Source organism: Labrus bergylta, chromosome 23 (assembly GCF_963930695.1).
Source record: "Labrus bergylta chromosome 23, fLabBer1.1, whole genome shotgun sequence".
In the NCBI taxonomy this organism is placed as follows: domain Eukaryota; kingdom Metazoa; phylum Chordata; class Actinopteri; order Labriformes; family Labridae; genus Labrus; species Labrus bergylta.
In genome coordinates, this window is record NC_089217.1 from 19,740,487 (window position 1) to 19,755,782 (window position 15,296).

Here is a 15,296-nt window from a genome sequence, read left to right on the forward strand (position 1 = left end):
TATTCTATATCTGACAGAGTTGTGCTTTTCCTTGCAACTGTTGTCTGTACCATGATACAGGGAATGTCTATTTAGCAAGTTGTTGCATGTCAGGTGGACAAGAATATGCAGTGCTAGAAGTACGGCTGCAGCAGTGATTCTCTATGTTCAGACACATTCAAGGGTATTTCTGGCCTCTGACCAGCCTGGAGACCCTAGCTTTGTGCAACTGTGCATTGCTCTGGTCAAGCAATTGACAAAGTGTTCTTGGACTGGCCAGTGCTTTGTTCTTTTAACTGACCACATGTTTAAGCCAGCTGGCAAAGGTTGCTTTCTCATATTATCCTCTGTGGCAACGGTATTTCTTCATGCCATCTCTTTCCAAATCCCTGCACTTTAATGTCCACACATGGTGCTGCCATGTAAGAAATTGTTTCACTGCTCTCTCTGGAAGCTCTGCAGTGGTTCTCGGTGGGACCTGGTTTTGAAGCAGTATGTTCATGGCATGCCATTGGGTCTGTGGTCCTCCAGGCACGGGTAAGCCCTTGAACAACTAAGGTGTCAGGGAGTCATCCAATCCTCCTCAAACAGCCTGCGATCCTAAGTTTTCTCTTTACCTTCTGGTCAGCACAAGCCATACAAATGTTGTTACACTTAGATTGCTGCCTAAAGAGTTTGTAGCACTCATCATTAAAAGCCCATTGCACTCAGTGAGAAGTAGTTGTAAGACAGTTGTTAAGCTGCAAAAAAAATGTTCCAAAACTAACGCTAACCCAAAGTGTTTTGAAAGCATTGATTTCGGTATTGAAAAAAAGGAAGCTACAGGGCAATCATTACTGAAACAACACCATGCCCAATGGAACGCCACACTGCTCTGTGAAGTGGGATCACTGTATTCAAAGTCCAGAGTGTTACACAATACTTAACGGAACAGGTTTAAAGATGACTTCAAGTGTTGCTTTTAGCAGAAGAGAACAACAGAACTGCTTTCAGTTGAATAACAGACCTGGGTGGGCTTGAACCACCAACCTCTCGGTTAACAGCCGAGCGCGCTGGCCGATTGCGCCACAGAGACATGCTCCTCAGTTCTGCTTGTCGTTTGCAACTTGAGACATGCTGTGTACTCTGAGGCCAACATCGGTTACATGATTTCTTTAAAAAAAAACAGCTTTTGTGATGAAATCAATGTGTCCCCTCCAGACTGATCCACAGTTGAGTGGAATTCTATCACACCTACTTGTAACAACGGATCACTTTTCAACGTACTGTGGAAGGGGTTGCGTTGGGTGGTTTGACCCTGTCTAGGAAAGGTGTTTTTAGGGGACAAGTAATAAAAGTCCTGCTCCCAGGTATGAACATTTGAAAGCTTTTATAGACGAGTGAATGTGTGAAGGCACTGCTGGGAGTTGAACCCAGGATCTCCTGTTTACAAGACAGGCGCTTTCTCCAACTAAGCTACAGCGCCCATTGGAAGTGTACAGTTTGGGGCAACTGCTGCAAATATCTCTGCATCAAGCCTTCCAAAGTGTCTGAGGTGGGTTGCCACATTGTATTTCCATTGCCTTTTGCCCGAAGCTGCTGTCGGTACTTAGGACATTGGCACCAACTATAAGGAAATGCAAAAGAGGCACTGCTGGGATTTGAACCCAGGATCTCCTGTTTACTAGACAGGCACTTTGACCAACTAAGCCACAGCGCCATCAATTGATTTGCTTTGAGAATGTTTCATATTAAGTGTGTAACTGAATCGAATCAGCTTGTTAACATCTTTACTCCCCTGTGCTGGAAAGATGCCAGTGTTGAAGGTTGGCTAGCAGACCAAGATGACAATCTCTCACAAGTCATTTGATCACCCAGTTTTCACAGCCCCTCAGCATTCATGTTTGTTGGTCCAATTTTGGAACAGATAGAAAAGTGCCACAATAACCCTGAGCCATCCCGCAAGTATAAACATATTTTGTGTCTTACAATTGTTTGCTATTCTATATCTGACAGAGTTGTGCTTTTCCTTGCAACTGTTGTCTGTACCATGATACAGGGAATGTCTATTTAGCAAGTTGTTGCATGTCAGGTGGACAAGAATATGCAGTGCTAGAAGTACGGCTGCAGCAGTGATTCTCTATGTTCAGACACATTCAAGGGTATTTCTGGCCTCTGACCAGCCTGGAGACCCTAGCTTTGTGCAACTGTGCATTGCTCTGGTCAAGCAATTGACAAAGTGTTCTTGGACTGGCCAGTGCTTTGTTCTTTTAACTGACCACATGTTTAAGCCAGCTGGCAAAGGTTGCTTTCTCATATTATCCTCTGTGGCAACGGTATTTCTTCATGCCATCTCTTTCCAAATCCCTGCACTTTAATGTCCACACATGGTGCTGCCATGTAAGAAATTGTTTCACTGCTCTCTCTGGAAGCTCTGCAGTGGTTCTCGGTGGGACCTGGTTTTGAAGCAGTATGTTCATGGCATGCCATTGGGTCTGTGGTCCTCCAGGCACGGGTAAGCCCTTGAACAACTAAGGTGTCAGGGAGTCATCCAATCCTCCTCAAACAGCCTGCGATCCTAAGTTTTCTCTTTACCTTCTGGTCAGCACAAGCCATACAAATGTTGTTACACTTAGATTGCTGCCTAAAGAGTTTGTAGCACTCATCATTAAAAGCCCATTGCACTCAGTGAGAAGTAGTTGTAAGACAGTTGTTAAGCTGCAAAAAAAATGTTCCAAAACTAACGCTAACCCAAAGTGTTTTGAAAGCATTGATTTCGGTATTGAAAAAAAGGAAGCTACAGGGCAATCATTACTGAAACAACACCATGCCCAATGGAACGCCACACTGCTCTGTGAAGTGGGATCACTGTATTCAAAGTCCAGAGTGTTACACAATACTTAACGGAACAGGTTTAAACATGACTTCAAGTGTTGCTTTTAGCAGAAGAGAACAACAGAACTGCTTTCAGTTGAATAACAGACCATAATCACAAAGTCTCACAAGTCAACAGCATTTGCTTTACTCGTCCCTGGGTGGACTTGAACCACCAACCTCTCGGTTAACAGCCGAGCGTGCTGGCCGATTGCGCCACAGAGACATGCTCCTCAGTTCTGCTTGTCGTTTGCAACTTGAGACATGCTGTGTACTCTGAGGCCAACATCGGTTACATGATTTCTTCAAGAAAAACCAGCTTTTGTGATGAAATCAATGTGTCCCCTCCAATCAGACTGATCCACAGTTGAGTGGAATTCTATCACACCTACTTGTAACAACGGATCACTTTTCAACGTACTGTGGAAGGGGTTGCGTTGGGTGGTTTGACCCTGTCTAGGAAAGGTGTTTTTAGGGGACAAGTAATAAAAGTCCTGCTCCCAGGTATGAACATTTGAAAGCTTTTATAGACGAGTGAATGTGTGAAGGCACTGCTGGGAGTTGAACCCAGGATCTCCTGTTTACAAGACAGGCGCTTTCTCCAACTAAGCTACAGCGCCCATTGGAAGTGTACAGTTTGGGGCAACTGCTGCAAATATCTCTGCATCAAGCCTTCCAAAGTGTCTGAGGTGGGTTGCCACATTGTATTTCCATTGCCTTTTGCCCGAAGCTGCTGTCGGTACTTAGGACATTGGCACCAACTATAAGGAAATGCAAAAGAGGCACTGCTGGGATTTGAACCCAGGATCTCCTGTTTACTAGACAGGCACTTTGACCAACTAAGCCACAGCGCCATCAATTGATTTGCTTTGAGAATGTTTCATATTAAGTGTGTAACTGAATCGAATCAGCTTGTTAACATCTTTACTCCCCTGTGCTGGAAAGATGCCAGTGTTGAAGGTTGGCTAGCAGACCAAGATGACAATCTCTCACAAGTCATTTGATCACCCAGTTTTCACAGCCCCTCAGCATTCATGTTTGTTGGTCCAATTTTGGAACAGATAGAAAAGTGCCACAATAACCCTGAGCCATCCCGCAAGTATAAACATATTTTGTGTCTTACAATTGTTTGCTATTCTATATCTGACAGAGTTGTGCTTTTCCTTGCAACTGTTGTCTGTACCATGATACAGGGAATGTCTATTTAGCAAGTTGTTGCATGTCAGGTGGACAAGAATATGCAGTGCTAGAAGTACGGCTGCAGCAGTGATTCTCTATGTTCAGACACATTCAAGGGTATTTCTGGCCTCTGACCAGCCTGGAGACCCTAGCTTTGTGCAACTGTGCATTGCTCTGGTCAAGCAATTGACAAAGTGTTCTTGGACTGGCCAGTGCTTTGTTCTTTTAACTGACCACATGTTTAAGCCAGCTGGCAAAGGTTGCTTTCTCATATTATCCTCTGTGGCAACGGTATTTCTTCATGCCATCTCTTTCCAAATCCCTGCACTTTAATGTCCACACATGGTGCTGCCATGTAAGAAATTGTTTCACTGCTCTCTCTGGAAGCTCTGCAGTGGTTCTCGGTGGGACCTGGTTTTGAAGCAGTATGTTCATGGCATGCCATTGGGTCTGTGGTCCTCCAGGCACGGGTAAGCCCTTGAACAACTAAGGTGTCAGGGAGTCATCCAATCCTCCTCAAACAGCCTGCGATCCTAAGTTTTCTCTTTACCTTCTGGTCAGCACAAGCCATACAAATGTTGTTACACTTAGATTGCTGCCTAAAGAGTTTGTAGCACTCATCATTAAAAGCCCATTGCACTCAGTGAGAAGTAGTTGTAAGACAGTTGTTAAGCTGCAAAAAAAATGTTCCAAAACTAACGCTAACCCAAAGTGTTTTGAAAGCATTGATTTCGGTATTGAAAAAAAGGAAGCTACAGGGCAATCATTACTGAAACAACACCATGCCCAATGGAACGCCACACTGCTCTGTGAAGTGGGATCACTGTATTCAAAGTCCAGAGTGTTACACAATACTTAACGGAACAGGTTTAAAGATGACTTCAAGTGTTGCTTTTAGCAGAAGAGAACAACAGAACTGCTTTCAGTTGAACAACAGACCATAATCACAAAGTCTCACAAGTCAACAGCATTTGCTTTACTCGTCCCTGGGTGGGCTTGAACCACCAACCTCTCGGTTAACAGCCGAGCGCGCTGGCCGATTGCGCCACAGAGACATGCTCTTCAGTTCTGCTTGTCGTTTGCAACTTGAGACATGCTGTGTACTCTGAGGCCAACATCGGTTACATGATTTCTTTAAAAAAAAACAGCTTTTGTGATGAAATCAATGTGTCCCCTCCAATCAGACTGATCCACAGTTGAGTGGAATTCTATCACACCTACTTGTAACAACGGATCACTTTTCAACGTACTGTGGAAGGGGTTGCATTGGGTGGTTTGACCCTGTCTAGGAAAGGTGTTTTTAGGGGACAAGTAATAAAAGACCTGCTCCCAGGTATGAACATTTGAAAGCTTTTATAGACAAGTGAATGTGTGAAGGCACTGCTGGGAGTTGAACCTGCAGTGTTCAACTGTTTACAAGACAGGTGCTTTCTCCAACTAAGCTACAGCGCCCATTGGAAGTCTACAGTTTGGGGCAACTGCTGCAAATATCTCTGCATCAAGCCTTCCAAAGTGTCTGAGGTGGGTTGCCACATTGTATTTCCATTGCCTTTTGCCCGAAGCTGCTGTCGGTACTTAGGACATTGGCACCAACTATAAGGAAATGCAAAAGAGGCACTGCTGGGATTTGAACCCAGGATCTCCTGTTTACTAGACAGGCACTTTGACCAACTAAGCCACAGCGCCATCAATTGATTTGCTTTGAGAATGTTTCATATTAAGTGTGTAACTGAATCGAATCAGCTTGTTAACATCTTTACTCCCCTGTGCTGGAAAGATGCCAGTGTTGAAGGTTGGCTAGCAGACCAAGATGACAATCTCTCACAAGTCATTTGATCACCCAGTTTTCACAGCCCCTCAGCATTCATGTTTGTTGGTCCAATTTTGGAACAGATAGAAAAGTGCCACAATAACCCTGAGCCATCCCGCAAGTATAAACATATTTTGTGTCTTACAATTGTTTGCTATTGAAGTGTCTGATGTAACCAGGACAGAGGTAATATAAGTTTACAATGGGCGCATCAGGAGGAGTATCTGAAGGAGATTTAGGAGCCCTCTCAGTGGAATGTGTACAATGGGGTCCCTGTATCCAGAGAGTTGCCCAGGGACTTCTGGACAAGAGATTGTATCTGTGACCTGTGTTGTCCTTTGAGTTTATGACATACATATGACATACATATGACTAAGACAGAAACCCCTGCAGTTGTATGAAGAGGGGTGTCCTGAAAACAAACAGATGTCCCTATGTTGTTCTCCTGTGAGGTGTGTCCATAAATACCAGAGTTTCTGTGTGTAAGGGGAGAGATCACTTTTGGCTGTGTCTCTCCCAGGTCGAACCATGGCAAGCCTGGCGATGCTGTAACTTGTTTGTCAATAAAATGATCATTATGTAAGCAAGTCAGTGTCAACGGAGAATTTCTTCATCATCAAACATGTCAACAACAAGGAAATCCACATCAATTTTGGCGTCACGGAACAGGATCAGTTGGGGCCTTCTGCAGGGAACCACAGCTTGTTTATTATTTCCATCACTTCGTAAGTGTTTCTTTCTTTTTTTTCTGCATATATTGCGGAGCTGTTTCTGTCGTCTATCGGCAATTTTGGCCGCACTGTCAAAGAACTGAAGTGCAATGATGTGTTGATGTTGGAGTAATTCTCTGTCTAAATTGGGGTTTATTGAGTTAAAAAGTATATAGATAATGGGGAATAAAATAAAGAAGAGATAAATAAGAGAAGAAGAGATGAATAAAGTTGAAAGGTAATGATAGCATAAGCGCAACTAGTAACGAGACCAGTTAGCTAAAAAACTATGCAAGTTTAACAAGGACAGGGCCCGTATCCTCTTAACAGTAAGTCATGTGTAAATTAGACACTGAAGTGAAAGTTGGCTTTAAGAAGTAGTCAAATTTGAGTAAAAATAAAACAAAGGGGATCCCTGGCCAGGGTATTTGGATAAATTATAAACGTATAATGTAGGGAAATAAAAGAGAAGAAATAAAGATGAGAAGTGTAAAGATGAGAAGTAAAAAGATGAAAAGTGAAGATAAGGAATAAAGATAAGAGTTTTGAGAAAAGTGGGAAAAAAGCGCTAAGTAAAGGAAAAAGTGTGCATTGAAGCATGCAGTGTGAAGTAATTTGTTAAAAGACAATTTGTTAAAAGTTTGGCCAAAGTAAAAATTTGATAGAGGAAAATTATAAATGAGTCGACTTCAAAATCTGAACTGGAATGTGTGTGGCTGCTGGACGGTCTCTGTCTCTGTCTCTGTCTCTGTCTGTGTCTTGTCTCTTGTGTTGTGATTTGGATGGGTTTTGAGAGGTCTGTGTGGTGTGAAGATGTGTATTTGATCCGGAAATGTTCTTGTATATGTGTGATTGATAAATAGAATAGATGTATTATTAAATAGGCATATATAGCAGGTGATTGGTTAAAAGGCGATTTAGTAACTTATAAGAGGGGACATTTTTGCTTCATCAGTGATAAAAAATATGAGCCTTTGTTTCAGAGGACTTTTACTTATCTGATCTTCATCAGTGATAAAAATCTATGAGCCCCTCAGAGGATGTTTGTTTAATCTGATAAATACACATGAGCCTAATAAAGGACGTTTATACATAGCATAAGTGTATATAGTATCTGTTTTTAACAGAAGTGGAGAGACCAGCGAGGATAGTCTGTACCCATTCAGGTAGCAAGATTAGAGAAAAGAACAGAAAAATTCCTGATAAAGTTTAGAACTGCTGGCTGATTGGAGTGTGAACTTCTCTTTCTGTCTGTTGGAGCGTATGTGTGTGACCACATTATGCTGTGGATTTTGTCTGTTCAAAAGAACATATAGTTTAGTTTAAAATAGGTGAAGATGTCTAGAAACCAGATTCAAAACGATTCTTTGTGATGCCGTTATTTTGCCTTTCTTATTGCCTTACGCCTTAGTCTCTTTATTTCCGGTCTTCACATAAAATGTGCTTTTATTTAGAAAAACTGCAAAGGGGACTTCTGCTACATCGTAAAGTTATGGGAGTAAATACATACAGCTAAAATAACAACCAAGAGGAGAAAATGTTACACTTATGCTGTTTTGTGAGGTGGATTTATCTTAAAAACCTCGGTTTGGGTGACTTACTCTCTTTCAGAAGGATGCTACATGCAGCATGTTTCCATGTGTGAGCTCTGAGCTCTGACTCAGTGATGAGTGACAGGAGGATTAAATGCAAATGTAACCTTACTGTGCTTCAACTGTAATCAAATAGATATGATTGGCTTAGATGTCACTTAATAAATCTTACTTGACCAAAAAGTCTTTTAATGACTCCACTAGTAAAAAGTGTACATTTTAGTGAAAGTAGGGGTGTCACAGCACCCACGGGTGAGATGTGCCTGTCTGTGCATTAAATGCACTAGGTTTGGACCATGGGGTTTGGAGACGATGTTAACCCTTTGACAGCCAGGCTAGACTGGAAGCTCTTGAGAAATTAGGAGGTGGGTCCAAGAGGCGTTGCCTCACATAGAGAGCCAATTAGATTACTCCTTTTGAAGAGGAGTGGAGAGAGAGCCCTTCCTCCTCTCTCTTCTCTCTGTGGGACACAGAGGGAAGGAAAACACACCCCCAGTAGGGAGACAGCCTTTGCAATAGATTAAAAAAAAACAGATAGAGATTAGAGATAATGTGTGCATATTTCACTGAATTGTTATTGCATTGTGTATATGAAATCAGAGTGACCCTTAGACACTCAACTTTTGTTTTGTTTCTTTCTTGTCTTCTCTGTTTTTACTATGTTGTGTGAGAACTGGAGGAGATGGATTGTGTCTGAACTGGATCAGTCAAAAAGGCAGATGAGGAGATATCTGGCAGTACTTCACAAACACTGGAAGCTTGCGGATGACAGCATGTAGGGATCCTGAATCCAGCTTGATCAAGGCCAGTGTGGTTTTATCCACAAACTCTTTCAACAAACACCTGAACTTTTCTATCTGTGTATATACATTTTTTATAGTCAACATCTTTGATACATGCTTAGTCTGTTTTCGCATAGAGGCTTACATTGTTTCTTCTATGTATCACATTACAATTATATAGGAGGAAGTCTTGGCAACAGACTGACTAATTGAAGCATTTGGTCAATAATGGAGTATTTTTGATTTGATTGATAATTTATGGAAAAGTTGATTTGATTCAAATACGGTTGAGTGCTGTGAATGCTGGTTTCATTGTCTGAGTATGGTCTAGCTTGACCTGGGCTATTTTGAGATGGAACATTGACAAGATATTCCAAAAATATAAGAAAAATGGAGTAAGCGTTGTTCTGACATTGACCAGCCTTGGCCAGTGGAGGGGACTTTGAACCCGGATGTGATCAAAACAATACAGGTGCTTGTGTCTACATATAAGGTAAATCAGATGAAAGGCAAAAAGGGGAAATAGACGTATGGAGAAAAGACAAACTGAACTTGGCATTCTGCAGTTGTTTGAAAATGAGGGACAGAAATTGTTAGAAGCTGCAAGAGAAAAAAGGAACAGAAGTATGCAAGAAATAAAGAAAAATGATAAGGAAGCAGGAAAGTTAATGGAGAAGGTTAACACACCCTTCTCACATACTGCCTTAGTAAAGAAGCGCCCGCCTTATGAGAAGGAAGTGAAGTTTACTGATGTTTATCCTCAGCTCCCAGTGATTAGACAGGAGGGCAACTATCACGTCACAGATGAGAGTGATAGTGATGGAGACTCAGAGAGAGAAGGTCCTACATATCTTCACCAGCTAGCAGCTGATGCAGGGGTGGAAGATGATGGATGCAGGATTTTAAGAGAGATTGAGAGGTCTATAAATAGATGCCTTGTGAACATAAGTGAATCTACCAGTCCAGAAGAAACAGGACCAGGAGACTCTTAGAAAACTTAACCAACTACAGCTGGTTGATAATAAGAAGGAGATGAAACAAGCTGTGGTTATGCAAAGTCAGCATCAACCAAATCAATTACCACCACAGCCGCAGCATGACCAGATCTAGTTTCAGCTATCTCAGCTGTTATCCATGATCCCCAATGCACCTTTTCCACAGTCAGTTTTTGACCAACCACAGATAGGAAGTTTAGAAAGAGGCAGAGGAGGAAATTTCCAACAGTCTTCAGGAGTGTGTCATAATTGTGGACAGCTAAGCCACTTTGCTTGTGGATGTTACAGAACAGAGGAGATTTCAGAGGAGTATAGATGGATGTTGAGGTTGGAGAGGACTTTTCTGTTGTTTACAGGAAAGGTCAAGGAGTTAGATTTATGTTGAAGGAATTGTAAGGTAGAATAGTGAAGGTTCAGGAAGTAGAGAGATAAGTGAATGCTCAGTGAAGGAAATTGTTAGACCTGCTAGGTCTGGTGATTTAGAAAGCACATGGGTTAGCCCATGGTGCAAGGGGGGAGTTAGGAGAAAGATTAAGAGAAAGTATGGTTTTTGGGTACTGTATTTGCATGAGCAGATTGATTATGTCATAAGCAGGTGTACTATTTGTCTAAAAAAAACAATGTTAGGACGCCAATAAGTCCTATATGCTAGTTGTTGTGGATAGATTTTCAAGATGGGTTGAGGCCTGTCCAACCAAGCGGAAAGATGCTCAGTCTGCTGCCAAGTTTTAAAGTTTTTGTGTTGTGAGGTTATAAGCAGGTGGGGACTCCCAGATCGCATATCCTCAGATAATGGGAAAGAGTTTGTGAATAAAACAGTAGGACTAATTCTGCAAAAATTGGGAATTAAACAACGTCTAGGAGCTGTTAATCATCAGCAAAGCCAAGGTGCTTGTGAAAAAATGAATGGTGTGTTAAAAAACCGCATTGTTAAAATCTGCCAACACACAGGTTTGAATTGGGTGGAAGCGCTTCCACTGGCGTTAATGGTGTGTCGTTCAAGTGGGCTCCGTGATTTGCGCATGACACCCCATGAGTTGGCAATGGGCAGACGGATGCCGACACCTTGTTTGCGTACAAGTGGCAAGGGTCCAAGTTTAGCCCTTTTAGAAGATGAAATGCGAGTGTATGTTAATTACATGGCTGCTTTACATAAGAGAATATACACATATGTCTCTGATAGACAAAAACGAGAGGAGGTGCAAGAGAGACTCGATGAGCAAAAGACGAATGCAGTGCAACCTGGAGACAAGGTATTCGTGAAGGTGTTTAGGAGGAAGTGGTTTAATGAACGCTGCGAAGGACCATTTGAAGTAGTCTGCAGTACGGGAACTGCAGTCCAGGTTAAAGGGTCTCCTACCTGGTATCATTTATCACATTGTGTTAAAGCGCCAACAGAAGAGGTTCCACGATCACAGAACCGAGATGTTGAAAGCGCAAGAGAGCCAACAGAAGCTGCAGAAGCAGCAGAGGTTCATGCAGACCCCCAAGGTCAAGATCCGGAAGAAGGGATTGACCATGTTGGGGCTATACATGATGATTTTGATTACACTTTTGATGATGTCAGGGATGACTTGTCAGTCCATGAGCAAGAAAGACGATTTGGTGACATTGATTTACAACATGTCCCAAAAACAACAGAGTCTATTTTTCAGGAGCATGAGTCAAAGACTCCAGAGGGCTGTGATGCCTCTACAGGAAAATTCACAGACCCAGTTGGACCAAGGAGTCCAAGGCCAACCCGAAGAAGGTCAAAGATTAAGGGAGACTGTAGTCTTTATTTACGTAGATCTCAGATTGAAGATCAAGGTGACTATAAGTGTACATATTATGACCCAAAATTAGTAAATATGGGAGAGCATAGTGCCCAATTGGGGTTAGGTTACAGAAACAGTATTGTGACTTTAGTGGTACTAAATGAAACTAGAATTGCAAAACCCCCGGTTGTTGAAGTAGGAAAACTGTCAACTACCATATCAACTCTCCCGCTGATTGAGAAAATAAAGCAGACATCCACCTTTTCAAAACTGAAGGTTACTGACGTCACAGAGATATTGCGTCTAAATACAGCTGAGCCTCAGATGATTTCTACAACTCAATTTCCTGTAAACATTGTGATTAAAGCTACGTTAGGGAATTCAGCACGCCTTCCATGTAAATGTGGAAAATGGAATAATGATGATAATAATTCCCCTAATTGGGAAAAATGCTCGTGGTGAAGAAATAGTGCTAACAGGACCTGAAATTAATAGTGTGCCTCGTGATCAAAGAAAGTATATTTTGTATAATCACATAAGGTTGTTTAGGGTTGAAGACGACTGTGCACTTGTCCTAATCAATGTAACAGGGGAAGATCAGGGAGAATATACATGCACTTATTTGGATCCAGAGTTTAAAGTTGTACCATATCACAATTATTGGGTAAAAGGGTATAGAACTCGTAAGATAATGCTTGTGGTAGAAGGCCTAGATCCTATTGAAGTAGTTACGGTGGCTAAAGAGGTTCAAAAGCAACTAGTCACTCCAAGGGTGACTGATGAACAGATGATGTCTACTACCGTAGCTCAGAGAATAACTAGTAGTATTAACATATCAACTTTGGTTACTACTCCAGCTGCGAGTAATTTTACAAGTGAGGTTGTAAAGATGGGATCTACTATCAACGAAACAATGATGAGTTCTTCGGTGTCTACAAAGTCTGTAGGTATGATGTTGACATCTGTTGCTACATCTACATTAGTTAAGGCAGCTGAAACAATTCAGATGACTATGTCGAATCTGATTGGTGATTTTGTAGATGCTGACGGGACATCAGAAGTCATGACTAAACATCTTCATGCATTAGAGAAGCGTGAAACCCAATGGAAAGCTTATGGGTTTGATTCCTCGGTGTTGCAAATTGCAGACCCGTGGGCAAGTAGAAATATGTGGTACCAACAGTTGACTCACTCTGTTAGATTGGCTAGTAATTTGAGTGGTCCGTGTGTTGTGAGAGTTCCAGCACCAGGCACATGGCCTTCAATTCTAGAGACGGTACCAGAACCTTTAACTTCTAAATGTCAAAATTATGCGCCATCGTGGTTGGTATTTAAGCAACAAGCACCATATGATTATTGGATGGCCGTGTCGGTGCATCTATTTACACCTCAAGGGAATTGTGCTTGGTTGAAGAACTTATCATATATAAATCTCCTTTATCAGTATGAAGATATTACAGGGTAATTTTACCATAGGAACATTTAAAGATATCTGGTGGATTTGTGGCGATAAGGCATACTTATTTTTACCTTATGGTTGGATTGGATGTTGTTATATGGCACAGTTGAAACTTCCGTATGATGTTTTTGTTATTCAGAAGGGACAAGGGTCTGATGAGGATAACTCTACGACAATCTCTAGCAGTAGAAAGAAAAGAGATTTGGCACAATTTCACAACTTGGAGTCTTATCATTGGAGGATAAGTTTGGGAGAGAAATGGGGAATAGGATTGTTTCCATGGTATGGTGTTACATACTTAGCTGATCATATTGATAATATTACATATACCCTGCAAGGTTTTGCAAACGAGACCATAAAAGGTTTTGAATATTTGTCAAATACTCAGAGGAGTCATCGATTGACGTTGCTGAAACATGACATGGCTCTTGATTACATTTTGGCCAAACAAGGTGGCCTCTGTGTAGCTTTGAATCTAACTGGAGAAGCCTGTTATACTTTGATTCCTGATGCTACTGACAATATGACTAGTGTCATAGATGCTTTGAAACTAATTAGGGATTCATTTGGTCCATCAGAAAAAGCAGGATGGTCTGTGAATGTTTGGATGCAATAACAATTAGGACCAATAGGATCTATAGTGTTTCAGATTCTTGTGGCTACTGAGTGGTAATGACCTAAGTGAAGGTGAGGAGGTCATAGAGATTGGAGAGAAATATCCATTTTTGAATATCTGAATTCAACATTGACTCACTATTATTTTGAACTGGAAGTGAATTGATAAAAGGGGGGAATTGAGTATATTAATCATGTATATGTTAATCATGTAGTGGAATAATGTGAAAGTATGATACAAAAATTAATATTTTTGATGTTTTGTATGTACAAAGATACTGGCTGTTGATTTTTCTTCCTAGGATGATATTTGGGAGACCAATGTGAGGGTGGCTGATTGTCCAGAGATCCTTCCAGATTAATGGAGTTGAAACAACCAAACTTAAGAAAATGGAGGATGGAAATGGACAACGGAAACCTGAATGAAGACATCATGATGAGGGGTTTCGATTGAAAAATCATTGAGGGTTTATTACAATGTAACTTGTATTATTGATGAATATTTTTGTATGTTTTACTTTATAGTAGATATTTTTAGCAAGACATATTTTTCTGGAACTGTATAGGATGCATATATTGGGACCTCAGGTGTTTTCTTTCTTTATCGATCCTTAGGGAAAGTGGTGTTAGGTAGGGAGAGGTCCATTGGAAGGTGCGATGGGTCGACCAGCCTGACTTTGGACAATTTTTAGATTTGATTTCTGAGGTTTTAAATGTGTGCATTTATATATCATCCTAAAAAGTTTTCATAACCCTTTTCTTTCTAATTGGTTTGGAGTACTATAAGTGGTTGCCTGGGGCAGAGGAACCGTGAGAGAGTTTTCCTGTCTAGATTGTTTGATGGATAATAAAGAAAGATAGCTGCTTGATGGGTTTTTCGCTCTCACACTCCACAAATAAAAATTTTACGATATTACTAAGGTTAAGCATGGACAGAAGTGATTCGTATGAGGCTAATTAACATCATAATTGTATAATTTATCTCGTTTGCGAGACTATAGTCTCGCTAGGGGGGACTATGAAGTGTCTGATGTAACCAGGACAGAGGTAATATAAGTTTACAATGGGCGCATCAGGAGGAGTATCTGAAGGAGATTTAGGAGCCCTCTCAGTGGAATGTGTACAATGGGGTCCCTGTATCCAGAGAGTTGCCCAGGGACTTCTGGACAAGAGATTGTATCTGTGACCTGTGTTGTCCTTTGAGTTTATGACATACATATGACATACATATGACTAAGACAGAAACCCCTGCAGTTGTATGAAGAGGGGTGTCCTGAAAACAAACAGATGTCCCTATGTTGTTCTCCTGTGAGGTGTGTCCATAAATACCAGAGTTTCTGTGTGTAAGGGGAGAGATCACTTTTGGCTGTGTCTCTCCCAGGTCGAACCATGGCAAGCCTGGCGATGCTGTAACTTGTTTGTCAATAAAATGATCATTATGTAAGCAAGTCAGTGTCAACGGAGAATTTCTTCATCATCAAACATGTCAACAACAAGGAAATCCACATCACTATTCTATATCTGACAGAGTTGTGCTTTTCCTTGCAACTGTTGTCTGTACCATG

General features: G+C 41.4%; 7 non-coding genes across 7 annotated transcripts; all 7 read right to left on the reverse strand.

Moving 5' to 3' along the window:
• Nucleotides 1-1,370: 1,370 nt before the first annotated feature.
• On the reverse strand, nucleotides 1,371-1,444 carry trnat-ugu (transfer RNA threonine (anticodon UGU)). The gene has a single exon. It is a non-coding gene; the product is annotated as a tRNA-Thr (tRNA).
• Nucleotides 1,445-1,604: 160 nt separating this feature from the next.
• Nucleotides 1,605-1,678, reverse strand: trnat-agu (transfer RNA threonine (anticodon AGU)). Its single transcript has one exon. It is a non-coding gene; the product is annotated as a tRNA-Thr (tRNA).
• Nucleotides 1,679-2,984: 1,306 nt separating this feature from the next.
• Nucleotides 2,985-3,058, reverse strand: trnan-guu (transfer RNA asparagine (anticodon GUU)). Its single transcript has one exon. It is a non-coding gene; the product is annotated as a tRNA-Asn (tRNA).
• A 320-nt stretch (nucleotides 3,059-3,378) lies between these two features.
• On the reverse strand, nucleotides 3,379-3,452 carry trnat-ugu (transfer RNA threonine (anticodon UGU)). Its single transcript has one exon. It is a non-coding gene; the product is annotated as a tRNA-Thr (tRNA).
• Nucleotides 3,453-3,612: 160 nt separating this feature from the next.
• On the reverse strand, nucleotides 3,613-3,686 carry trnat-agu (transfer RNA threonine (anticodon AGU)). Its single transcript has one exon. It is a non-coding gene; the product is annotated as a tRNA-Thr (tRNA).
• A 1,306-nt stretch (nucleotides 3,687-4,992) lies between these two features.
• Nucleotides 4,993-5,066, reverse strand: trnan-guu (transfer RNA asparagine (anticodon GUU)). The gene has a single exon. It is a non-coding gene; the product is annotated as a tRNA-Asn (tRNA).
• Nucleotides 5,067-5,623: 557 nt separating this feature from the next.
• Nucleotides 5,624-5,697, reverse strand: trnat-agu (transfer RNA threonine (anticodon AGU)). Its single transcript has one exon. It is a non-coding gene; the product is annotated as a tRNA-Thr (tRNA).
• Nucleotides 5,698-15,296: the final 9,599 nt, after the last annotated feature.